We start from the raw sequence: 26,712 nt of genomic DNA, 5'->3' as shown, positions 1-26,712 counted from the left end.
ATTCTAACTTGTCGGAGAAAATCGAAATTTTTATTGACGCTAATTTATTGAGCTATAATATGACCATAAATTCATAGAGCTTGGAGGCGTATATGAGGAGGTCATAAATTTGCAGACCGGTCAGGAAATGATTGAAACTTGCATTGTTGTTAAGCACAGTTATGCTGCGAGTTATTATTTGAACGCTTTAGCTAGTCGGTCTATTGTTATAGGGCGAAAAGCTCCAGCACAGATTTCAGCAGTCTTAGACAAACAGGTACAAGGAGAAAATAAGAGGAAATTTTAATTATAAGATTTCATAGCTGCAGATACGAAAAAAAGTTCTAGAAAAAAATCAATACTAATATAAATTACTCAACAATCATAAAGGTCATTGTATTTAGGACATCAAAAATGTAAAATTCAGGTCTCTATCAGTTTCTTCTTCATCCTAAATCTATATTAGTACCTATTGAAAGAAAAAAAGAAAAGTCGGAATTCACATTACTAATTGAAGCTTCAAAGTGCTTTTTAATAACGTTACTTTGCAATGCGTCGAAAGGTTGTGTGCCCTATATCTTTTTATTTAGGATAAGACACATTTTAAGATATCCTTTTTGGAGTTCTGAAACACTTTTGAAAAATTCTCTTCGTGAATGGCTTTCCGTTATTTCATGAATGGTTAATGGTTTTCAGTTTTGTTTTATTAACTCACTTTTGCGCCTGTGTGGGTGAAGTCTTCAATCAGAATGTCGTCGAATTTTCTTACAAGTTAAAATATTTAAATTCAGGTATATATTACCCGATGGCAATGCCACGTTATCACCAAAAGAAATTTATTGTCAATCAAAATTCAAGCAGCTTTTCGACTAACCTAAAGTTTTAAATCTCACCCAGAGCACTAGCCCAAAGGATAATACAAGATAAAGTTATAATCGTTTCCTGATAGTTGCTACAAAAATTCTATCATCACATTATCACCAAAAAGAATTTATCGTCCATTAAAACCCTGACCACTTTATAACTACTTATAAAGATCCCATTTCAACTGGAGATCTGTGCTGGGTAGTATCAATAATTTCCGGACCGCTATAGCAAAATTTAGCGCCAATCTAAATTTCGACCACTATTTAACACAAACTAACAGATGGATAGGTAAAAAAATACAATGAAACAAAATTTTAAAAACTACGTTTCTTAAGAAGTCTGAAAAGGATAAAATAATTTTATTTTTTCCAGACCTAAAGAGAAATTAGCAAGGCGTATTTTCTCAATTAACTTTTAACCACACCGATATTTTCTTCACATTATTTCAAAATTATGCGTCTTTCGATTTCCATTTTAGGTCTGTCAGAAATAAAAATTTCTTATATTAATTTTGAAATTTTTATTATATTTTATTACATGAATAGATTTTTTATATTTTATTACATGAATAGATTTTTTTATATTTTATTACATGAATACATTCTTTTACTGAAGACCTCCCCTTTATTTTTTTTATACCATAATTTTTCCACTTGTAAGTTAACACTTTTAATTCCATATTTGCAAAAATAAATAATTTAAAAAAAAATTCAAAAAAATTAAGTTCTGCCCAAAAGTAAAGTAATTGTCTAATAACACATTAAAAAATTACTTAACAGATTTGTAATGCTTTTATAGGCATTACATATTTCCAAGCTTTTAAAATTTCTATAATTTCATAAATTTATTTTTTTAATCATTCTTAATCCAATTATAATTAAATGAAATTAAATATTTAATTTTTATCACTCTTTATAAAAGCGCATATAGATAATTTTTCTTAACAATTTAAGTAACGGCTAATTTTTAACTAACTTTTTTTTTAAATTCAATGCAAGGGTGTAACTCATTAATTCAGTGTCTCAACTATTCGAATATCAAAATCTAGTTTTAACTTCAAGCTGCTTTATTTCTCTAACTACAAAATATTTCGGTTACAGGGTTGTATTAACTTCCCACCAGTGGCGTACGCAGAATTTTTTCAAGGGGGGTGTTCATAATTTTCTGAAACTACTAAAAGAAATTCGAGTCTGTAATAAAGCACTATTATTTCCCTAATTTAGACAGCTAGACAATTTTGACATTTTATTTAGACAATATTGTTTAGTTAAATTTTGATTTGATTTTTTAAGTTTAAGAACATAATGTAATATCTTCTAAAAAAAGTCCAATAACATATGGGTGGGAAGTAACACTTTGAGGCCACTTTCACATTCATCAGATTTTGTTATGCTAGAAACGTTTTCTTCAACGGAAGTATCACATTTCTGTACACCAGAAAAAACTTACATTGGTACTAGATGCTGTCACCTCACTAATTTCAGGTCGCGGTTTTTTCTCAAAATAATTAAAAATTGTTAAATTCTTGCGTTTTGACATCCTAAAGATCCAAGAACAGCAAACATATATATATATATATATATATATATATATATATATATATATATATATATATATATATTCTATCCAAAATTCATATTATAAATTCATATAAATAAAATCATATAAATTCATATTCAATATATATATATATATATATCCAAAATTCTCGAATTGTCTCAAAGACGACAGAACGTCTAGGATTCCAGAATCATCGTAAGACCTCGTGAATGACAGATAGTCTCGAAAACTATACTGGCAGGACAGAAAGGAACCAGTCCGTAACAGTATCACGTGAATTTGATTTCAAAAGTACAACTCTATTATAGTAAATGTTTTTTCAGTATTCTGAGAAATACCGTCAGAAAAAAAAGTAGGCATAAGGCAGATAAAAATATATAGTTTTAAAAAATAAAGCTCGCATAATTTCTACTAAAATTTTTATTTTTGCCATTTTGTCTGAGCTCAAGGGGGGTGTTTAAACCCCTAAACCCCTCCCTTGCGTACGCCACTGCTTCCCTCAGTCACTTTAGTGATTAAACTGTAGCCAAATTATTTAAAATTTGATATCAATAAGTTGGGGTTGGCTTTGTTTTTGGCTATACTACCTATTGATAACTCGCCAATTTAGATCCCTACCCATGCTCCTAAGTGTTCGTTAGTAATTATTCATTCACTGGTAATTTTAAATAATTCGCGTTAGGACTGGGGGTCGGATTCCCGAGGGCCCCTCAGTCCGACTGTTTATAGTTACAATTCTCATATAAAAATTAACATTTTCGTCTCCATTAGAGGAGATGCTTGCTATTTTATTTTTATTATATTTGGTCATATTTTGATCCTTTTAGAAATATTCCCTAAACAAAACAATTTTGCTTGGTGTGTTTCGGCATTAATCCCTCTTTCACTACTACCAACGCAATGTAAAACAGAAAAATCACCACTATTACAACCAATTCTTCCATAAAACTGGATAAATGTCTGCATAAGATAGTTATTGCGAGAGCATTTTTGTTTCCGCCTTATAAAACATGTATGTATTTAAAGTCCTTTACCTGGGTCAAAGATATGATTTCAGGGCTCCAATGCACTACTAAAACTACTAAACTCCCTTTTTTTTACCATTCTAAAATTTTTTTTATTGTTACTTAAAATGGAATAAGAGTTTATTAGTAGGAAAGTGTAAGAATTAGATAGAGAGCAAGTGCAATAAAATTACTATACGATTTGCTTTTAATTATATTTGATTTTTGTTGTGTTGAAATTGATCATTTAAAAATTTAGAAAGAATAATTCAGAAAGTGTACATGTTTCTGAATACATACGGGCATCAACAATCTAATACTTTATCTGCAATGTTTCCTAAATTGTTTCCATGCTCTCTTTCCAATTTCGAAATCTATGGTAAAAAAAATAAGGAAGAGCTTGCTAGTTGCGTAATAATCCAAGCAATAGAACCCCAAAATGTACAAATAGGCGGAATTTTTTATTTTTTGAACACTTATGTTTTTTAGAGTACTGAACACGAATTCGCATTTTGCGACGAAATTTTTTTTCTGGGAAATATGCTTTTATTCCCTAGGAAAAACCTTGAAAAATCCAGTTTTTTTTATATGTAATCGTTTTATGAAAGTTTCTGATGGCATAATTGAAAACGAGGGAATATGAGTTTTTTCTTTGATTTTGTATTTATCCCAAGAAACAAAAATATTCACCCCCCTCCGCCGGGTATTCCATCTCATAAAATCAAAATACGTAAAGGGCATTTCTTGGTTAATATTTATTAATGTTTTTTTTTTTTTTTCAATTTTTGACAATCTAAAATTAGATTATGACCCAAAACATTTCGATGCGAATAAGGTTTCACACGAAACAAAAATAATAATCTAACAAAGGAAGAAAAAAAATATAAAAGTTTTATTTACCAAGTTTAATACAAAAACTACTTTTGTCTGATAATAATAATGTGCAAGCTACCTTAGGTTGGTGGCTACAATAATTATCAACATGTTGTCCTCTGCTATTAAGTTTTCAAGGGCATTCAAGCTAATATCATTGCTATCTCCCTTTCTATTTCGCACGTTTCTTTAATACGAAAACAATGATACATGGGTTCGTCATTTTGTAAAGCAACTATCATTCTTTCCCTAACATCCTTTATTTGGGAAATCAATGGGAAAATCAAATGTGTACCTACTCTGTAATCAAATGTGCAGTTTCTTTTCTTTTCGTTATGCACCTTTGTTTTATTTTATTTATTTATTTTTTTTTACTGAAAATCAGGAATAATATGGAAAACAGTAAGAAAGGCAAAAAGTAAAAATAAAATATTATAATCCAAATAAACTTGACTTACAATATACAGAATTTAATTAGTTTATAATTCTATTGCTTAGCAACGATCGGTTCTGAAAATTTTAATGCAATGACTCAGAATTTTGCTTTTTCGTTAACGATCTTGAATTATGTATTTTTTTTATAGATAAAATTTTTGAATAATATTATTCTTATCGAACTGAAAAATAATGGACATTCACCCTAAGAAAATAAATCTGAATGTGTAATCACCATAGAGGAAAAAATATTATTAGAAATTTAAAAAAATTATTAGAAACTATGGAAAAAAAATTATTAGAAACTAACCGCCTGGGCGACCAGCTTGTTCGCCTACACCAGTGTTTCCCAAAGTGTGGTGCGCGTACCCCGAGAGGTACGGGAACAGTTTAGTGTGGGTACGCGTTCTTATGCGAAATATCTTGCAACAAACGAAAATTTCAAAAATTTTAATTTGAAAGCAAAGATTTCAAATTTACGATTACGTATTTTTCTATTGGCTATTTTTTTGCAGAGTTAACAGCTAATAATTAGCGGTGTCAACAGCCAGTTGTGATTTTTAACTATTGTGCAGTTTTTTTACAGTAATAAATACATAAATTTTTTTATTAGTGGTACACAGCGTTACGAAACATGTAGAAAGGGTACACAAAAGTCATAAGTTTGGAAAACACTGGGTTATTCTAACTCACTGCTCCGTCTTTCCACATAGATTCGGCTGCATCCGGCAACATTGGTATTTTAGAAACAAATTAAAGAGATTAAGTAAAAATTGTTCTCGGACTAGCCGTATCTCGGTTTTCTCTTTGTGTTTGAAGTGTTGCTTTATCACCCTAATACAAGAGAGACTAATTCAGAAGGTTAGCAAAGATTCTATTCACCATAACTGTTCTATTTTTCATCCAGACTGTTGCCATCCAACATATAAGAAATAATTTATAACCACCTTGCTTAATCGATTCATTATCGATTAAGAATAATACTACATGTTCATCGCTTCACGATGCCACTCTAATTCTGCTGTCTTCGAGAGCATTTACATTTGAGTTGATATATTTATAAAGAGAGAAAGTAGTGCTAGTTTAGATTTAAAACTATTAATTCCTACATTAGTGTTCCTTGATTTAATGTTTACACCAAACAAACACGGTTTATCAGCGATGATATTTAATGAGACCTATTCTCTGCCACTGTCTGAAACACGTTTTTAGTCTAAAAGATCGAAAAGGATCTATTCAATTTGAATGGAAGCAAGCGATAATTTAAAGAAATATCGAAAAATGATAATCTCGAGAAATATCGACAAACGATAATATCGCGAGTAAAGCCTGCTGTATGAAGGAGTCGGAAGGAAATCTTTTCCTACAACACCCTTTCACAGTAAAGGTTGGTGGCGATTAAGTTGTTGAGCACCTTGGTTGAGCTCTGTTTTGTTAAGCGCTATTTCTCTTGGGGGAGGTGGCTGTAAAATGGATGTATTGATTGGAGGATAATTTGCTACGAAATATTTTGACCAAAACAAATAAAAGTGCAGAAGAAAGAAAGAAACTAAATGATTACAATTACCGTCACTCACAAAAGTACCAAAGTGGTTGAGAGAATTGAACCCTACCGAAGAGCGAATGGTGACTCTCCGTACCCCTTTCATGCAAATACTAGAACTGGGTGTTGATCACCAGTTAGAGATAAGCCGATCCTTTGTTAGCGTAACCAATAATTTGCACCAGGGCTCGAAAAAACTCAGAAATTTTACCCGTCCCCGAGGACAGCTTGTCCAACAATGTACCCGTCCTCCTTTGAAGCTAACCCGTAGCTTCTAAATAAATAAAAATATAATTTCCTCTTATTTATTACAAACATTTATATAAATTGCACAATGAATTAGTAGTTACTTGGATTACATTATACAGTAATAAAAGAAATACTAGGTTACTAATAGTAACCTAGTATGTACTTCTTTTATGAAATAATTTAGGCGACAAAGGTCAAGTTATCTGGAATGTTAATTTATTCGAGGGTACTGCGTTTTTTAAATGAATCAAATATGACGTTTGCCAGTTCCACAATTAAGCCAATGATTTACATAGGTTTCTGCACAGAAATCTGAAAGGGGTTTTCCATTTAGGTAGATGTTTATAATTGCGTTTAACGCTTCTTGCTTAAGACCAGTACGTAATGTGTTTTTTGTAAGTTCATTGCTGAAAAGCTCCTTTCAACCGCTGCAGTTTTCCCAGTCAGAGAAAACATCAATTCCACCATGCACAGTATGTTGCTATATTTCTAGATTAGAGAGTCATTTTAGAAGTGAGGGGCTAGACTCTTGTAAGATAACAAAAATTGAAAATGTATCACGAGCATTAACGGGAAAATGGCCGTCCGCGCGGACGTCGGATTCGAAAAATTCGTTGTCCGCGGGCAATTTTTGACCGTCGAGGACGGGCGGACGGGCTGTTTTTCGAGCCCTGACTTGCACACACTGTTATCCATGCAATATAAATGATTCATTCACTATTCATGAAAAATTGAAAAAAAGCCTAGCTTTCAAATCATATTTCATGTATGAACTTGTGAATCCGAAACGGGAGTATGATGTAGCTTACAATCTCCTTCAAACACCATTGTACCAATCCGATTTTGGAACCTCCTTATAATTTCATAAAAACAGATATTTGACAGTTATTATTTTCTTATATATCTTATAAAAGCTTATCAATAGCGAATTAAAATAGTTTCATCAAAACCTGCCACTGAAAGAACTGAGTTTCAGTTCTTTAAGAGTGTTTTACTTTCTTCGCGAAATTATGGGTCAAATAACCCAGAGGAACGCTAAGGATTTTTCCTTTTCTTATAATTTCGTTTAATTTTCCGTCTGGTTTTGGGTTAGATTTAGCATTTCACCTTTTCGTTGTTAATGTTTAACATTGTGTATAACATTATAACACAAACATTAAACAAACATATAAAACAAACAAAACACACATAAATATTATAATGTTTGAGTGTTGGCACAACATAATGCATACTTACCAACATTAGAGGTTTGTGCGAAATATTTCTTTTAGAACTAATGCAGAAGTTTTTAAATCTTGTAGAGTTAATGTAGTTTTTATGTAACTTTCATCAGATTTTCGAAACGTACTCATTTTTTTTTATCTGACCTTATGAATGTATGTTTAAATTATATATATACGGTGGTTTGCAAATATCTTATAATTCTAATTTGTTAAAATATTCAGAAATTTGACTTTGATACCAACAAGAAATTTTTTTTTTTAAATGACATTACCGAAATGCCTTAGTTGGAAGATATGCTTAACGCTACTAAACTCTGCGTTCAAAGAATTATTCTCTTTCTACCAAATATAAAATTGAATTAAATGTAAAAGAAAATATTTTTTCTAAAAGTATAATTATAATTGTACATGTTTAAAATTAAAAATTTCAAGTTCATGAGGAATTTCTTTACAGTTTTGAATATCCTGAAAACGCAGGCAGTATATAATTAAATTTCAAGTTGATAATAATTTTTTTTAAGGAAACAATATTTAATTCAATAGTGTTTGACATAATACTTTATACAAGGTCTTATTAAAATATTATTTTGAAAATACTAGCAACAGTTTTTGAATAATTTCGAAATGATAATGATTTTAAACTAAACTGAAATATTGATGAAAAATAATCAATTTTTCTGATAGATCAGAACTGTATTTACGGTTAACAAAAAGTTTCCAATTTCAAACCGTCGCTAAGCTACAAAAAAGTAACTAAAATATGACAATAAACAAAAATATAACGAACAATGTGAAGAAAAATCGAAAGTAAATAAACAGAAGCATTTATACAAATTTTAATAGTTTATCAGAGTATGTTTTAATCGGTAACATTTTCAATTTATTCTTAAAATAGTACTTTTAATGAAATAGTATTCTCTAGTCAAATAAAAAAAATACTTAATAAATTTACTCAACAAAAAATATTGTTTTTAAAAAATATTAAAAACTTTTAGATAATTTCTAACCAGTAACTTTTTTTCTTTACAAATTACGATTTTAAAATATAAATAATTAAAAATCATTCACAGAAATGATTGATTTTGAAATTTGAAAATCAAAACTAAAATATGCTTGCAATGTATTTACTGGTGATTACTTTTAAATGATTTTGAATCATGAACTCCTTTCTTTACAATATAAGATTTGGCAATACGAAATAAAATTCGAAATTATAATTAAATATAATTTAATTAAAAAATTAAATGCAAAAAAAGGTTTAAATTACACTTACAATGTGAAACAATTCATATTCGGGACAACTTTCAAATATTTTCATATCCGAGTCTCTTATTACTAATAAAATAGGATTTTGCAATACTAATATTTAGAAACTATTCGTAAAAATGATTAAAAATGATTAAATGATAAATGATAATGGTAAACTATAAAAATCTAAATTATACTTACTACGTGAAACAATTCCAAATTTATAGAACTTATAAAAATGATGACCTCTTCATACACTGGAAAAAGAACCGTGGTTTTCGTAAATATTTTCAGATTAATGTGAAATACAAAATGTTTGAATTCGAAAATTCAATACAGTATTAAAATGTTAAACCTATTCAATTAAGATATGTCAGTTTGAAAGGTAATTTTTTCCCTTTCCTAATGACTTATTTTTGCACCAGGGGAAATCAAGAAATGGAAGTTAAAGTAAACTTTATCTCGCGAAAAATGGTCTCTTAACTAATTAAACCATCTGCTCGGTAAAGGCTCAAACAAAGTGCTAAAAATTTCAATATGCTCCTTATTTAAATGTGCTATTTTATTCCATTTTTTTTTTATCATTTTCATTTAGAATTTCGTTCTTTGATTAATACTTCTCTCTTCCCTCCCATAGATTGAAAAAAAATTTATTTTAAGTCTAGTCATTACAAAAAAAAAAAAAAAAAAAAAAAAGGAAACTTTAGAGTTACGTGTTGCATTTGACAACAAAAGAATACGTGCAAGTTTTTTTTTAACTGATGTGAATTGCACCTGTTTAAAAATTAAATAATAATAGAAAAAACATAGAAGTGTTCGTTTTATACGACTTTTACATTCTTTATTACTTTTTTGAAGAAAAAAAAGTATCTCTACTGAATAAAGTAAAATGATTTGATTAAAGTACAAATAAGAGTACGAAAATTGACAAAATTTGTGATTTATTCACGTCGTTTTACTTTATTCATATGTAGTACAAAATATAACTCACATACATAAGCATCTTTACTGTATGAAAATTACACTTCTAAAACTGAAAGGAACATGTGTTTTTGTTTTTACTTAAGTACACACACTGGTCCATGTATCGAAAACTTAATAGATCTTCTCTTGCCTAGTTTGTACTGTACAAGGGTCTGGTGGGAATATCATGATGTGAGATATATTCTATTGGTATGGAAGTGGTACCTTGGTGTTTATCAAAAATACAAAAAAAAGCCATGCAACTTCTAAACACACTGGCAAATCAAATTCATCCTAGAATGTTAAATTTTTGCTCTGAAGATGACTACTACTTCATGAAAGATAATACAACAGTATATCGTGCGAGAAGGTTACGAAATTGATTCATCAGCTCACTTATTTCCAATACTTTCCTTGGTCACCGCAAAATCCGGATTTCCATCTAATAAAAGCTGTTTTCGGACACGTTTTAAAGGCATATTCGTCAGCAATCTCCTCATCCATCTAATTAACAGGATCTTGAAGTCGATGTAGACAATGCATGATATTATTTAAGCATAAACACACTCCAGAAATTTGTAGAATTGATGTACTCAGGAAAAAGGGCTGTTGTTCTTGCAATTTGAGATCTAAGAAAATATTAATCTAAGGTTTCTAATTCATTGGCCAGTGTGCGCTACGTGTAGAACACACTACCAAGGTCCTATTTACCTGATGCAAATTGCACCTGTTGAAATCTTTAAATAAAAGAATTAAAGAAAAAAAAAACATTTTCTATGGCAGTCCTATTCTGTGATAAGTACTTTCTTAATATCGATAGAAAAATGCATTCAATACAAGTATTTTCACTGTGTAAAAATTACTCTAATATAACGCTAGTTACAGGGGCTATTTTTTACGAACATGTTGAGAACCCTTTTGTCTGTTTGTCTACGGTAAGAACTCCCCCGCCACAAAGTCAGAGGCTGCCTGCTGCTATGGAAACAAGAATAGCGCATTTCTGGGAGGGTAGCTTCTCTTCACTTTAGGGCTAACACAATAGACGGAAGAAAAATATTAAAGTTTCTATCGCTGACTCAAACGGAAACCAGTACAAAACAATGATCCCACATCTCTACTTGAAATAGTTATACCTCGTTATCATAGTCACCGCCACGGGTCCAGACGAATGGTTAGGGGAGTTCTTACTTTAGACAAACTATAGTGGTCATCTCTTCTTACTATTTGTTTTTGTTATCGTCTATCCGACATAGTTTTTATTACCGTTTAATTCTATTAAACTAAGTATTTAATGCCGTAAGTGTTACATCTTCAGTTTGGCGTAATATAGCCAAAGCGCAGGTCTTGTGTTAATAAAATTTACCCTCAAACAATAAATCAATATGAAGCATTTAAACGTTTTCTTTTGCTCCAGATTGGTCTTAAACTGTTATTAATTTTTTTGCGTCTTCTAAATTATTTGGTGCATTTCGACAGCTAATTGAGACGAAATGTTTTTGATCATGTAATTTGAAAAATTAATTATGATTTATTTTCAGGAGATTTTAAAGAAATGCGCTTTTTTACTTTAATAGTTAGGGGGTAAAAAACTGATTAATTTATTCTTTTACAATGACTAATTTATTTTCAACTGACTAATTTATTTTTTTTTTTGAATAAAAATAATTTCTTAAATAGTGTTTTAAGATTAAATGAATGGGAGGTACAAAAAATTCTTTCGGGTAAAATTTTTTCTGGAAATTTTTTATGACTAAACAGTTTAATTTTTTAGATATTATATTCTAAGATAACACGAATTGGGGAAAAACTAAAATTAGACTCGTTTTAAATTTTTTTTTATTTCATCGTTTAACGAAAAAGAGCATTCTGTTGTTTTTCACCAACATTCTGAGCTTGTAACTATGTGCCATTATCTAATTTTTGTGAATTACTCAGCAAATATTACATTTTCAGAGAGCAATTTGAATTTTGATAACCCTGACAGAAGGGATGTTATCATCAACTTTTATCAAAATATTTTTATGGATTTGGTATCCATCCTTAGAGTGTTTGTACGGGAGTTTTTCCTTTAAGTGGTTAAAATTCTTTTTGAGCTGCAGAAAAGACAGCACATATGTAACCTTAGAGAAACATTAGAGGTCAGCAGATATATAACATAAGAGCTTTTTTTTTTCTAGTATGTGTGAGGATGATTCGGTTTGTACAGTTGGAAAGTAATCACGCGAATCTCTTTTAGAGTTAGTTCTTCATACCTACCTGAAAAAGATCATAATTAATTGTTGATATGTTTGATAATAAAATAGATTTAAAACATCAATAATTACTTATTAATAAGATTAATTTCTATGAAAGTGAAAGTAAAACCAGAGAAAATATGGAAAATCGACAATGTCGATAATTTTTTAAAATTCTCAGCAAATTCATGTCATTGCCAAACTGAAAAATTAAAGAAATTTTTCAAACTGTATATACAACAAAATAAATAAATACAAAGTACACGAAGAAAATTAAGTACATTTGAATTCGCTACTAGCTTTATAGATTATGTTTCATTCTGTTTTTTCTTTTTCTTATATTTTATTTTCTGTTTTTACGTGTTATTTTTACTTATTGTGTTCTATTTCATTTTTTGTAATTTTTGTAAAAAAATTTTTTGAGTGCTCCTCACACTATTGTATTAATATATTTTGCTTTGGCTATTTGATACAATATCAGTAAGCACTCTTTTTTGTGGATATAATCGTGTGGGCTGATGAAAAGATTATATCTTTTATTTACCGGATTTTTTAAAAAAAATCTATCATTTTTTTTCTTTTTCCCAGTTGTTTGTTATATTTTATTATTATTTTTCTTTCCCCCCTTTTTTTTATAAGTCTGTAATTTTCCTTTGTTTTATCTTCATTTTGCCCCTTAGTTAATAAAATTTTAAGGTTGTAAAGGTGATCATATTTAATAAAATTTTGAACAATTTTAACTAAATTTTAAGGTTATAAAAATGAACATGGTGTCCCAACTATTGTTGTAACGCCTGTTGTATCATTTGCTTATTAAGTTATTTCATCATAGTTCAAACCAAAGATTTTAACAACAGCGTTTTACATTCACTTTCATTAGAGAAATATGCAGGCATTAGAAAATTCAGATTACAAAAGCATTTTAATTGTGTTAGAGATAAAACGTTTGTATTCAATCGAATTTTTCTAACCATTTTAATTTTTAAAATGAAAAATACTGAAGGAGGAATAAAAAAAAACGTTGATTCTAAAAGCTATGACGAAGGTTGGGCGAAAGCGCTAAAACATTTAAGAGCCTTATTGATTTCCTCTAGGGAGAGGGCTCCGCGTCTCTTTCATCCCCCCCCCCCACACATATGACGTAAACTCTTTAGGAGTTTTTAATTTAAGTTTCAGCTAGAAATATTTTATACGAGTTGAATTCAAAAGGATGGTATAGGTAAAGATTAAGAAAAGGTTTGAGCATTTCTTATAAAAATTGTTTATTTGGTATAGACCTAAATATCATTTTTTTGTTGTCACAGGATAGTATGAATATTATTTAAGAATTAGTTCTTCTTCATATGTGTGTAATAAAATAAATAAAATTATACAGGAAGTAGGCAATTAATCGTAAAATAATTTGCTAGGATAGGACCAACTGTTTAAATAATAAATAAACGGAAATTTGATTCAAATGTGCAGAAAGAGTAATTACTTGACTGATTCAGAATAGTAAATCTGAACTGAAAACATGCATTTTACTTTGATCGAATTGAATTTCTGCAAGATAAATACTGTACTGAAAGGAAGTCAATATTTAATTAATAATAATTAATGTCTCTATTATAGTATTACATTATGGTATACCATTAATGTTTCCATTATAATATTACACTCGGATATGAAATTAATGTCTCCATTAAAATATTACATTATAAAATAACATTTATGTCTTCATTATAATATTACGTTATAATATAGCTTTAATGTCTCCATAAAAATAATATGTTATGGTATAGAATTAATGTCTAAATTATAGTGCTTACGATATGGCATTAATGTCTTCATTATTGAATGACATTTTGGTATAGCATTAATGAATTTTAAATGTTTCATCATAGTATTACATTATTATATTTCCTTAATGTCAACATTATAGCATTAAATTATTATATTATATTTCACTAATTCCCCATTATAGTATAACAATACTATATTACATTATTAAATTAAATCATTGTCTTCATTATACTATTACATTATTATAGTATATTATTATATTACTAGTGGGCTGCTCCCCCTGCTCGCTAACGCTCGCCAACCCCCGAAAATTGCTATGCAATCTTATATGGTTTGCTTCGCAAACTAAGCTCGCTTCGCTCGCTACTAACTTAGGTACATTGCAAATGCACAAAATTCTAAGAATTCAAAACAATCATTCAAATCCATATAACAACTTTTTCTTTTTTTTTTAAAAAAAATACATCTTTTTAGCAAATACTAAGTCATTAAAATAAATTTAAATTCAAATAAATGACATGTAATACTTTAAACCTATTAGAAATGCGCTATAGTATAAAATCTTAAAGCGTAACAGCACGACTGAGACTCATTTTTCAATGAATAACTAATAACAATAATAAAACAAACAAATTTGTGATATAAATCAAAAATCGTTAAATAAATCCGTAATATATAAATTCGTGAAAAAAGCGCTTTCGTCGCAATACTAAAGTAGAGATCTATCGTCAAAGACTACTCACTTCTGCCTAGCTTAATAGTATGAGATTGCCGCAGCTGATAGGGTGAATTTCGGAAGAGATCACATTTGGTGAGAATTTTCTCTCTGGTTATTTTAGTTTCCGTTTTTAAAAGCGCTATATGTTGAGCTACCTCAGCTAGATTTCGCATGTGACATTTTTAGCGGCAATCATTGGTCGATTTTCTAGCGTTGCCATTCGGGGAATTGTAACGAGGCTTTTTTTGTCGCCGTGTAAGAGAAATATATATATAGATATTATTCAATTACATTAATGCCTCCATTATAGTATTGCATTATATTATAGCATTACATTTTGATACAGTATTAATGTTTCCATTATATTATTATATCCTTATATTTCATTAATGTCTCCATTATATTATTATATCATTATATTTCATTAATGTCTCCATTATATTATTATATCCTTATATTTCATTAATGTCTCCATTATATTATTATATCATTATATTTCATTAATGTCTCCATTATTTATATTTATTTAATTGAAATTCAATTCAAATAAACACAGATAATACTGTTTGGATGTTTTTTTTTCTCGAAATTATTCGGGATAGAGTTAGTGGTGTGGTATTTTTAATATTTTAGGAAAGGAAAAGGAAAAGAAGAGAAAAAGAAAGAAAAGAAAGAAGGAAGAAAGCAAAATCTTAATTAGGACTTCAGTGTGGGAGCAATACAATGCAATAAAAAAATAAAGAAAACGATGTAAAATGTTTTGATACAGGAATCGGATTTTGCCGCACTAAGATGCGATCATGATGGATCGAATGTCTAACCTTAATATTTACATAAGTAATTAGCGCAAGTAATTAGCGCAGAAAATAATATTTATGAAATCAGACTCGAAAACGCACTTTCTCTGAATAAACACACTTTTTTCTTATGGCGGAGTACAAACTTTTTGAATTTTTTTTCGACATACTTTATTTTCGACTCTTGATTTTCAAAATTTTGATTGGGGGGCGCAATCTGAAAAATATGGTCACATTAGTTTAGTCAGAAAAAATGGTCGAAAGTTATGTCATTTAATGTTAATTTCACTTTTTGGGTATTTTTCTATTATCTCGGAAGTTTTCAAAAGAATCGTAAATTTTTTTTTTGCACACAATTACAACATTTATTTATTTATATATAATTCCAAGAAAATTTTTTTTAATAATTATTTATTATTTTTTATCTTAAAAAGGGTGAAGAGATTTTTGAATTGTAATTTATTTGCAAATTTTGAACTAAGTTAAGTCAGAAGATCAGCCGAAAGCTTAATCTTCTTAATGTTCATTTCCCTTTTCGCATATTTTTCCGTATCTCTGGAACCATTATTTAAGAGGATTAAAAAGATTTGCACACAATTATAAAACTCAATTATCCAAAGATAATTTCATGCAAGATATATTTTCTTTAAAATTATGCATTATTTTTAATTATTTAATTTCGTAAAAGTTGAGAAAAATTTGAATTACCAAGTATACAAATTTTCAATCATGAAAATTTAAAGGAAAAAAAAATTCATAAATTTGAACAGTTCTTTAGGCATAATAAACTTATAATTGCGGATTTTCTGAAATTTTTTGTCTCGCAAACTAAATTAACCTACTTTGCTAAAATCGCGATTTTGATATTTAGAATTCCATTATGTAAAATAATGTAAACCTTTGTTTACCTCAAAATTGAAAAATGTTTTCGGTAATATTTAAGCTGAATTATGTCTGCAAATAATAAACAAACGTAAAAAATTATGTTATGCGTGTAATAATCAAAAATTGTAATAATCTGTTCGACGCTGAAAATTCTTTTAAGGAACATTTAAGCAAAAGCAAATGTCTAGATTAAAATCTTTTGCAAATTTCAATAAAATAGAGAAAACTGGTTGCAGAAATAAAGCATAAGATATATTCATATATTCATTCAAGAAAATAATTACATTTCTCATAAAATTATCAAACACTGTAAAATTTTGCTCGACACAGAAATTTTTTTAAACGAACATTTAAGCTAACGCAAATGTCTGGATGAGATTCTTTTGCAAATTTCATGAAAATAGAGAGAGTTGGCTTTAGAACATGCATAAAATGTATTCTTATATTTTCAATCACCATGTAAGTTATGTTCAGTAATCGTAGTATTTACTAGTTAAAAGTATATAACACAGTTAACTTCACAAAAATATTAATACAGTGAAAACTCCAGGAAAGACCACCTCGATATAGCGAAACCTCTTCTAATTACGACCATTTTCAGGAAGCACGGCATGCATACATATTTTAAGCATATCTTTTCCATAGACTTTGTGTTGAAGAAAATCTTTAAGAGAGACCAGTAAAACCTCTCCTAGTGACCAGGCAAACACTTACACCAAATGTGGAATGCATTTTAAATTTTATATAATAATATAAATAAATTTAAAAAAAATTAAAAATTGACACTTTAACAATGAAAAGATATAATCTTGTCCCCAGCTCACACGATTATATCTGCAAAATTAGTGCTTTCTAATATTAAATTAAATTATCAAAGCAAAAAACAACATTAAAATAGAGCGAGGATCACCAAATGAAAAAAAAAGCAAAAAAAGCAAGAGACATTGAGAAAAAAAAGAGTAGCCTGCAGCAAGCTTGGTACATTATTTATAAATGCGGGTTTTGTTTTCAATAATGTTTACACAATAAAGTAAATAATGATTATTTTACAATGTTGTTTACAATATTATTATTTACAATATCAGAAGGATGAGGAATATAGCAGTGAAATTATTTCAGACATGATTAAAAAATAGAATGAACTTTAAAAGTATAAAGCCATCTATTCTAAGTCACAGGTAACACTGATATGGTATTTAAAGGTGATTGTTGATGTCACAGTAAACGGGGCAGAAACTCAAATGGCCGATTAGTCTATTTTATACACATTCTGTCCATTTTCTCAATAGTTTGATCGCACATTATTAAAAAAAGCTGAATTAACTTAAAGCGTCTTTTTTTATAAACTTCAAATGCTTTCTAAAAGATACATTGAAAAAAATCTAAACAAAATCTAAAAGTATAAAAACGACGGAAAAAAAAATTATTATACGTAATTGAAGGGAAAAAATAATACTTCCCCGTATAAAACAATACTATAAAACACACTTTGACAATTTAAAGAGAAAAATAGATTGTCTTAGAAATTACAGACTAAATAATATTTTAAGTAATTTTGAAGGTTCAGAGTGGCTTTTTTTTTATTTTAAGAACAGCATCTTTGAAAAGTATATCAACAATAGGTTGTTTAAGAAACACATTTTCTCATCCAGAAGCTGTTTCTGGCGGGAAACAATTAAAATATCTGTATACAATTGACCATAACATGTTCTTAATGCCACCATTTCTTTGTTTTTTCTTTTTTAGAATATCGCCGGTTACTTTTCCCACTTAATTATAACATTAAAAAATTACAAGGTATAAATCTAAACAGAAATAATAACAATAATAAAATAATTAAAATCTATTACAGTGAAGGCAAAATGTTAATAGACAATATGATATTTAATTGGCATCAAGTACAAGCATCGAGCATCAATAAATTAATGCTTTTTCCAGTAAAAATGACATGGACAAAACAAATATTTTCAATACTTACAAATATAAATAATGATTGTAACTAAGGAAAAATGAGAGGTGTGGCAATCCGTCTTAATTATTGTTTACCTCGACCACGATTAGACCGTAAAATATCCCATGTGGTTCGTCGAACCATGGGCGATGCTCTTATCGAGCTTACAATGGGAGATTTTCGTAGATTTCTATACTAGCATTCAATATATTTCAAACATTTTATATATATACTAGTTTTCTACATATAACGCAAATGCAGGTAAGTATTTCCCTCAAAAATTTGTTTCACTAAAACGATCATCATCATCATCTTCATAGTTGACCAGACTGCCCAATGTGAGCCAATGCCTTCCTCTGAAGATTTCTCCATGACAACTTCCGATTTATCTTTGATCTCCAATTCTTTTCTTTAATTGCGAGAAAATCAAACTCCACTGAGTCAGCCCATCTCAAAAGCGGCCTTCCCCGCGCTTTCTTTTTCCAGTGGGTCTAAAAAGCAGTATCTTTTTTATTGTGTTGTCATCACTCATTCGAATCACGGGGGCGAAACAATTCATGCTATCTATTTTTATGTATTTAATAATATCAGGCTGTTTATAAATCTCGTACAGTTCAAAGTTAAATCTCCTTCTCCCAGTTATTATTTTCATTTCAAATATTGAGATACAATATTCCTCCAGTTTTGTCATTGTCCAAGCTTCAGAAGCGTATGTTAAGACTGGCCGGACAAGAGTTTTGTAGATTAAGAACTTTGTTTTTCTAGAAAGAAACCTAGATTTAATAAATCTTCTCAGCCCATAGACAGCCCTATTTGCCAGATAGAATTGGTTTTTTATTGGGAGAAAGAAAAATCACTAAAACGATATACATTGCAAAATAAATTAAAATGTAATAATAATTCGCACGTGAATAACGCGTGCTTGCAACAAACTATCCAAACGTTACAAAAATTGGTACACTGGTTCACTAAATAAATCAGACAGTTTGAGAAATGCAGTTTTGAGATATTCAAGTGTATAAATTTCTTTTAAGTACTTACACTAGCAGGGATGAATTTACAATATTTTTTCATCAATCACAACGCAACAGCATTTTTATAGGTTGGTTAATATAATTTATTTAAACAAAACATAATTGTGATAGGATTTCACAGAAAATGCATAAGTGTAAATACAAAAGGAAATGCCTACTAAATTAGAGAACATCCTGAATAGAAATTCAAGACGAAGCATTCGAACAGTGAACAGTTTTTCCATAATAATCATAATAATAACAATAATAATAAACAGAAGGAAAGATTTTCGAAAACACGAAGTGGTAACCATTCTTAAGTGTACTTTAAACTGAATTTAAAAAAACGCATTTTTTAAACTTGTAATAGATAACAATTGATGTTAATACAGTTTTTTTTTTCAAAAATTGAATTCATTAATTAAATTAAATTAAATGTATGTACACATTTATATTAATTGTAATTATTTAATAAAAACTAACTAAAATAAAAAATTTCTTTGTTGAGGAATTGACTTAAATTTTTTTTTATGTCACTTGTTTGCATAATATCTCTTTAATATTTTTGTCAACTCTTTAATTACTATATACATTTCTTGCAGAATTAGTTTAATTTTATTGAGATAATATCAAATAATGAAGAAAAAACTTATTCAACTTTACACTAGTCAATTTTTGTTTTTTATTTGTATAAACTTCACGGCATGGTAGGAAGTTTAATGAACCAGCAGTTTAAAGTTTTAAAATCACCACTTGAAACATTTTGTAAGATAGTTTCCTCTTTCAAAAACAAAGTTTTCTCCTTTAACTGAAAGCAACTTTTCGCCCTGTCAGAATCGATTTGTACATCTGCGACAGACTTTCTTTTTCAGACTTGAGGTTTATTTTACGCACTGCTTCTTAACAATCTGAATAAACTGAAAGGGGGAATTAATTCGCGCTGATACACTTCAAAAGTCACTGGTAAAATAAATACTAAGATGATTTCATCGCAATGTTTTAGTTACAGATGTTTTTTTTCTTTCTAATTTGTTTTTTTATCGGTCTGTCAAATTTGATTCGAAAGTAAGTTCTTTTTTTGTATTGTTTTTGCTAACTCCTTACTTTCAATGGATCAGAACAGAAAAAGAAATAAAGATATTTTATAGTCGAAGTAAGACATATGTCACAGGAAATTGTGTCACATCCTGCGACAAATTAAATGAAACGAATAAGATGGATTGCGCCTCATCCGTAAGAGAGTGATATTTTACTGGCAGAAAATCTCAAAATATAGATATTGTAAGTAACAACAAAAAGTACATTTTATGTTACAAATTTGTTAGAAAATACAACGAAATTCTTCTTGTGCATTAGAATTATTATTAAAAATAACAATTTAAGCTGTATCCCGCCCCCCTCTTTAGGAATTGTTTAAATATCATTCCAGACATTTATAGGGTTCGGAAATTAATTCCATTTTTTTCCCAAACAGAGGACTTAACTATATTTTTTCCCATCCAACCTCATACTTAAACATCATAATCATTATATATTTTGACAGCTGATATCGCAGCTCAATTGCTTGTGAAAAAGTTCGATTGATTTTACGCAGTAGTTTTTGAATAGTGCCCTTTCAAATATGGAAAGTGAAAAGCTGTATTTTCGGCATCATTTACCTTTTTATTGTTAAAAAGGGAAAAATACTTTTCAAATAAGGAAAAAAAATATCTGATGTGTATGGATAATGCATTGGCAGAACACTAATGCCAAAACTGGTTTACAAATTTCTGTTTGACAAAATTTCGATTAAGAAGTGTGCACCATGCCAGTTTAAACTGATAAAGACACAGTAAAGGCACTAATTAATGCAAACCGGTGAATAGCAACGCTTGAGATCGCTGAGGGATTAAATTTATCGAACGCAATCGTTCATGACCATTTGAAAACCCTGAAGGTGTAATCTGAAAGATCGACTTAAGGGTTTCTCATGTTCTTATGGAAATAAATTTGTGCTGTCGCGTTGACGTCTGTAAATTGCTTCTCTAACGTAAAGAAAATTATCAATTTTTGAAGCACATCATCACAGGGGACGAGGAATGGGTTGTCTACCTAAATGTTCAGATTTGTGCAAAATTTTTTTGACGGTAAAACCTTTTCTTTAAGGAAGTCAAAAATCATCTGAATCAGTTTTCTGCCAGTCAATGAACAAAAAATTTCATGCACGTGGAATCATGCTACTGCCAGAAAAATGGCATAAGTTACTGAACCAGAATGGAAATTGTATGATTTAATGAAAATTTATTTGCAATTAAATTTGTTTACAATGGAAATTATATGGGTTGTCTACTTAAATGTTCAGGTCTATGCAAAAAATTTTAGAAGGTAAAACCTTTACTTTAAGGAGGTCAAAAGTCACCTGAATCAGATTTTTACCAGTCAATGAACAAAAAAAATTCATGCACGTGGAATCATGCTACTGCCACAAAAAATGGCATAAGTTACTGAACCAAAATGGAAATTATATGATTTAATGAAAATTTATTTGCAATTAAATTTTTTTACAATGGAAAATTCATTTACAATGGAAATTATATGGGTTGTCTACCTAAATGTTCAGGTCTATGCAAAAATTTTTTTAGAAGGTAAAACCTTTATTTTAAGGAGGTCAAAAATCACCTGAATCAGATTTTTACCAGTCAATGAACAGAAAATTTCATGCTCGTAGAATCATGCTACTGCCAGAAAAATGGCATAAGTTATTGTACCAGAATGGAAATTAGATGATTTACTGAAAATTTATTTACAATAAGAAAATCGCCATTCATTTTCATTAAAAAAATGATATTATTTTCCGAACTACCCAATATATGTTGTTACTGTCTTGCATTTTTTCTTCATTGTACGATGATTTGTTTAGCCATTAATATTGTGCACTTTAGTCATTAGTGCATTTCATCCGTATTTTTTTGTAAATAATTTGTGAACAATTTTTAATGAGCTTGCGTTTTGCTTTCAATAAGTTGTGTTATGTAAGAATTTTTTTATTCAATAATAAATCCGGGTACTTGTTTAAATATATTATTAGTATTCGTGTATCCGATTTTAATGCAAATTTGTATTGTTTGTATGGTTATGATTAATAGCTAATAATAAAAAAAAAATCAGAGAAATGCTTATGACTTTGTTTTTGATTGATCAAAAAATGAAAAAACTGACGATACCATTAAAAACAATCAAGGGAGTAAAGCTTTTTCAATGGACAAATTTAGAGCTGGCTTTAAAGTACGATTAAAATTCATAACTGAAAATCTAAAATAAGAAGGGAAAAGTGCTCAACAAACCCGCCCATATGCTAAAGGCTAGCCCCTGTAATCGAAGCAACTATATTCGCTCAAGACATGGTATCCAATTTTTTTTTCATTCGCAACCCGAAATTAAGGCCAAATAAGCTTCGCAAGGTAAGCATCTATTTTTATTTGTTTTCAAAAGTTTATAGATTCTTTATTGCGTACTATGCAACAAATGTGCGTGTTTTCATAGTGAAAAATACTGTTAGGGTGTAATCAAATAGTTAAGTAAAAGGGATATGTATGAAATAAATATAACTACCCATAATAATAGGAGTAATGGTAGGACTAATAAACTAAATAATAATAGATTTGATAGGCTAAATCTACATTTCACAGTTTTGTTGCGTGTTTAATTCAAAAAATATTTAAAGCTTTGAATCAATTGAAAGAGCTTAATTCATATTTTTTTAAAAATAATTTTAAGCTCTGTTACAAATTATTAAATTAAATGATTGGAAAAGAAGGTATTGATGTCAAAAAGGCATGGTATGGGATCATGAAAAAACATCTTGGATATTACGAAATTATATTTGGATATTGAATATTGTCAGTCAGTGATCGGTTAATATTAAATATCAATTCCAAAGTAATAACTAAACAAATAAAATTGCGGCTGAAAAAGAGAAAAAGTAATTAATGAAAGCTAAGGGGATCGTCGCAGTAACCCAATAACCTCGATGATCAAACTAACTGAGATAGACATTGAACAGATTGATATTCAAGAAATTTGGAATAAGATGGACAGGAAATAAGCAATTATAAACGAATGAGTTATGACAGAATGGTAAGCAGTATTCAACAAATGAAAATTGACGAACAATCGAAGATTTGCGGAAAATGATGGGTTCCTTCTCGCTCCCGTGAAAATGACGGGATGAGGTTTCGCCCTCTATTTCTCACTCCCGTGAAATTTCCGGGCTGGAGTGTTCAGTAGTAACGCTCCAATAAGAATAAAATAATTCATTTCATTTGCCCAGAAAGCATTTTATTTCACATTTTACACATCAGATGGTAGTGCCAGGATACTTTTAAGGTAATTGTAGATAGTTAGTTTATTTTAAACTAGATGTCAGCACTAATCAAATACGTGTATTTGGCACTTTTATGACCGTTTTCTTGAAAATTAACCGATCGTTAAGGGGTTATATGTCCCCTCAAAAAAGTCAAAATCACTAACCCTGAGTGCAAGAGAATGTGTATGAGAAGAACTTTAGGGGAACTGTCAAATTTTCTGCACGGTCAATTTATTCAAGAATTCACAAAATAAAAAATTTTGCACCTGAACAACTACGTAAGAACAAACACAAATTTCATACGAGGAATAACACATCCGTATATTCACATAACAATAAACACAACACGGGATAAGATTTATGATTTAAAACCGTTTGAAATAGGTGACAGAAGAGAAGAGTTCGTATTAATCATAATTGTATCAGATTTACGCAATGCTATAAAAGGTAAACGAGAGAAATGTTAATTATATATAATTGTTGGAGATAGACATTTAACTTATTGAAACTATGATTGAGAAAATTTAAGAAGTAATGATTGATTTTCATTATTAGCTAATTATCAAGGCTATTAAACCTTAAAGGAAAAAAAAATAATTAACTCTTACAGTCAGCGATTTTGTGACAAACGGAGCCTGAAACTACTTTTCAATGACATACTCTTTCAAAAGTCTTAAAATACCACTGGCGAGGATATTGGTACTTTTCTCGCTCTAAGTAATCTTAAACCCAGGCACTATGGTGTAATGACCCCTGATAGTCAAAGAAAAGCACATAGAAAGTTAAAATTCTCTTTCGAACGAAATTAAATTTTGCTAGACAACAATAGAAATTAATTTCATTTACGTTTAAATTAAGAAAATTTCTCGTAGAATAAACTAAAAATGCTATGAAATTAAGGATGAATAAAGGTTTAAAATAATTAGATGAAAAGATTTAAATAAACGAGTAATTATAATAGTACATTAAAGTTTAACTGTGACTGGAACCTCACCTCGAAAAACACGAACCAAATCAAAGTCGTCACCCATTGGTTAAGAACCCCAGCTTGCCACATTTTCACCTCTCACGTGATCTTTGATTTTATGTTCTCCTACCTTTATGTGCATCTGTAAAGTAGAAAATATCTTACGTTAACAATAATAATGATTATAATAATAATGATGATAATAATAATAAAGATTTCAAGGAAAAGAAAAATAAACTCGCACACTTCAGAAGAAACCAAGGAGTAAATATTATTCTCGACTTAAAGTAGGGAACCTTTAACTTATCTTGCCAGATTTTTAATCTGATTTTCGAGTTTTTATTTTTCAAAATGAGTCCCCAATATTATGTTAATTCCTAATAGTATTCATTAAAACAATTTAACTAAGTATGTGTTGTTCGTGGAATTTAAAAAAAAAACCCACTTTATTCTAGAATAATCAGTCATCAAGCCAATACACAGGTTTTGCAAAGAACTGCACTGCCCGATAAAAAAGACACTGAAATAGAACTGACTCTCTGAGAGTGATGAAAATATTTTAAATATTTTTGGCAAATGAAATGTGCACTTTGAAAGCTACAATTTTTGGACAAAAACGCTTTTGGTAAAGGCTCTGTAAAACAGCGCCATATTATCTGGAGCGAAGAAATTATGTCTAACATTTGCAAGTTGTAACTGCAGTAAATTTATAATGATATTGCTATTGCGTTTAACGTAACAAGGAATTGTTTAGGAGACATTTTACAATTTTGCGCAACGTAACCAATATATTTTTGAACATATTCTACAAATGTCATTCTGTAAAGGCTTGCCTTTTACTTAGTAATTGAGATTTAATATCTAGTATTTTAGACCACTTGACTGAGATATGGGTACTGTAAATGGTACTTTAGTTCACTATTACCAAGCTATTCGGTGACGCTGATTTTTAAAAAAAATTAAAATGTCATTTTTATAACGTTTTAATTTTCTAAATAACTAATATAATTTTTTTTCGCTACAAAAGGAAAACATTTTAACGGAACAATCATGATTGCATTTTTTACAAAAAGGATTATAAAAAAATTGCTATATTTTTCTACAAAAAGTGGGATCGTTCAAGGAAGTTAGTAATGGTTTATTTCCGGTTAATAAATTTATTCTAAATGTTTCTTCTAACTTTACTGACTTTGTGAACTGACGAGTGAAAAAAACAGATTTTTGCAACATGAGCTAATTTTTTAGTAGTAGTTTTGAGATTGGAAAAAAATGAGAAGGTACGTCACTATGGGTAAAAAAGTTTCTTTTATTTTTTGAACTACTGGCACATTAAACGTCTTTTTAGGATTTCAATTTTTAGTTAAAATAAATTTAATTTTCTTATAAATAAGTACGAGTATTTTAAGATGGGCTGAATTTTGATCTGTATCGATTACGATTTATTAGTTTTGATTAAAAAAAAAATAACAACTGTACTGTTAGTTTTGTCAGTCATTTTGTCTGTTCATTGAACTCCATGCATAACCTTTGATCCAATGATCGGATCTTCACGTACTTGCGCTAGGATTAAATCTTAGTGCTTCAAAGGGTCTCAAATAAGTTATTTAATTAGTGTAGACGATATTTAAATTATTATATAGTCGATACGAATTCCTCCTCCGGCTTGCATCGACCACAGTACTGACGTGAAATATCCTCAGTGGTAGACGGATCATGGGTTAGAGTCCCCCTGTCGTCAGGCTAACCATAGGAGGTTTTCGTGGTCTTCCTATCCATGTAACGCAAATGCGGGTTAGCTCCATCAAAAAAGTCCTCCACGAAGGCAAAATTTCTCTCAATACTCGATCCAGGAGTTTCCTTGTCTTCTAGATTGGGTTCAAAATTACAAGGCTACATAGTTGAACATTAGTAATCGTAAACCCATAAAATTGGATCTTCTGTTCAACGACGGTTATAAAATAAAATTGTAGTGAGCAGAGCCGTGATGGCTCAGGGGATAGAGCGTTCGCCTTCCAATGAGGTGAACCGGGTTCGAATCAGTTATACGAATTCCGCATCTGGTTTTCACTGACCATA

The 26,712-nt window shown here is 29.5% G+C and overlaps 1 protein-coding gene across 1 annotated transcript in view; it reads right to left on the bottom strand.

Moving 5' to 3' along the window:
- Positions 1–26,712, bottom strand: part of LOC107445161 (uncharacterized) — an 85,378-nt gene that overhangs the window by 44,367 nt on the left and 14,299 nt on the right. The window contains exons 3-4 of the mRNA XM_016059504.5: positions 24,664–24,778; positions 9,183–9,238 (exon numbers count right to left, since the gene is read on the bottom strand). The gene's annotated coding sequence lies outside the window, so the exon portion shown is untranslated. The remainder of the gene's footprint in view (positions 1–9,182; positions 9,239–24,663; positions 24,779–26,712) is intronic.

This window comes from Parasteatoda tepidariorum, chromosome 7 (genome assembly GCF_982258835.1).
Source record: "Parasteatoda tepidariorum strain Cologne lab strain chromosome 7, Ptep-v5.0, whole genome shotgun sequence".
Taxonomy (NCBI): Eukaryota; Metazoa; Arthropoda; class Arachnida; order Araneae; family Theridiidae; genus Parasteatoda; species Parasteatoda tepidariorum.
Note: the sequence above shows the minus strand (reverse complement) of the source record. Positions and strands in the feature narration are given on the sequence as shown.